This window comes from Echinops telfairi, unplaced genomic scaffold (assembly GCF_000313985.2).
Source record: "Echinops telfairi isolate 266 unplaced genomic scaffold, ASM31398v2 ScPeMD7_1;HRSCAF=3_0, whole genome shotgun sequence".
Lineage (NCBI taxonomy): Eukaryota > Metazoa > Chordata > Mammalia > Afrosoricida > Tenrecidae > Echinops > Echinops telfairi.
In genome coordinates this window covers 1,470,072-1,471,562 of record NW_022103896.1, presented here as the reverse complement: position 1 = coordinate 1,471,562, position 1,491 = coordinate 1,470,072, and the positions used below count along the sequence as shown (strand labels likewise).

Sequence of the window (1,491 nt, the reverse complement as noted above, 5' to 3'; positions counted from 1 at the left end):
CCTGGGGACCTCCCCGGCCTTGGCACGCGCTGGGCCGGGGTGCGTGTGAGGGGAGCCGAAACTGGCTTTGACTTGTCACCGACTCCCACCCACACACCCCAAGCAGGGTAAGGAGGAAGCCCCCTCCCCACCAGGGAGGCTGGAGTCGGGGTGGGGGTGGGGTGCCCCACCTCTGGCCCACCTCTTGTTGTCCACCTGGGGCGGGGATGGCTGGTCGCTGCTAAAGAGCCCAATACCCAGGACCTGCCGAGTAGGGCTTTGCCGGGTGTGTGGTCACTTCCGACCCCCCAGCTTAGGGGTTCTGGCGGCCGGCGCCAGGTTGCTGGCCTTCTGGGGCCTCGGCTTCCCGGCCTGGGACTCTTCCCTGTGAGTGTGTGACCCTGAAGTGTTTTCCTGCCTGGACAGGACTGTCTACCCCTCCCCCAGATCTATGGTGTCGCCCAAGACTTCGTCTGAGCAATTCTGGGGTTCCTGCACCTGAAACTTGGGGTGGGAGCAATGACAAGGCCTTCAGACCACGGAAGGGGGCTACCGCTGGCCCCTCAGCCCTAGCCCCAGCCTCAGGGGCACCGGGGCGCCTGCAGGGGGAGGGGAGGGGACGGGAAGCAGGGCGGGGCTAGGCTGCCGCTGCCAGCTCCGTCACCAGCCCCACAGAGGCTCTGGCCATATAAGGAGAGGAGCTCCGGAAGCCAGGTTCCCTCCCAGGGAGGCCTCACTGACTCCGCGGCAGCCGGTGGGGAGGGGCGCCCTTCCCTTGTTGCCCCAATGCTGGAAGATAGGGGTGGTCCGGGGCCTTTGATGGTACTTGGGGACTGCAATGCAACACCCCCACCCCACCCCCTACCTCAATCACACACTTCATCCATCCCCTGCAGTTAGTCCCTCTCACTGCAAACTCATGCCCCTTACTCATGCCCCCCACGCTGTAGCAGGCCCACAGGTCCCACACTCACTGAGCCCTCCCCTCTTAACTCCTCCCTGGAGCCCTACCCTTCCCCCCTCATCCAATCTGTCTCTCCCTCTGGGCATTCGCCCCTTGGGGAAGTGTCTTTCTGGCAAAATCTCCCAGAAAATCGCTCTCCTGGCATGTCTAATTAAAGGCGAGTGGGTGGGCAGAGAAGAGGAAGGAGGGGTGGGGGGTGGGGGGCGGTAGAGCTGAGAAGCTGCCAGAATTGGGCCTGGAGGTTTCCCTGCTGTGGAATCCCGCTGGCCTAGTGAATTTCCCGGGGGAGCCTTGAGCTGCAGGCTGGCATGTGCCAGTGCCTGAGTTGCATGCATGTGTTGTATGCATATGCATGCACACCTATGTGTGTGTACATGTGCATGTGTGCCTGGGTGCATGTGTACACATGGATAGGTGTATATGTTGGGTGGTGTGTTGCATGTGTGTGCACGTGTGTTGTGTGCACCCATATATTGTGTGCCTCGTGTGCACGTGTGTACATGTGTGTTGTGTCCACACGTGTGCCTCTGTGTGTGTGCATGCATGAG

At 61.8% G+C, this 1,491-nt stretch overlaps 2 protein-coding genes across 2 annotated transcripts in view; one reads left to right on the top strand and one right to left on the bottom strand.

Annotated features, from left to right (window-relative positions):
• ARC (activity regulated cytoskeleton associated protein) overlaps positions 1-1,491 on the bottom strand; it is a 7,132-nt gene that overhangs the window by 3,391 nt on the left and 2,250 nt on the right. The gene's annotated exons all lie outside the window — the stretch shown is intronic.
• LOC123521404 overlaps positions 68-1,491 on the top strand; it is a 15,976-nt gene continuing 14,552 nt past the window's right edge. The window contains exon 1 of the mRNA XM_045287645.1: positions 68-107. The gene's annotated coding sequence lies outside the window, so the exon portion shown is untranslated. The remainder of the gene's footprint in view (positions 108-1,491) is intronic.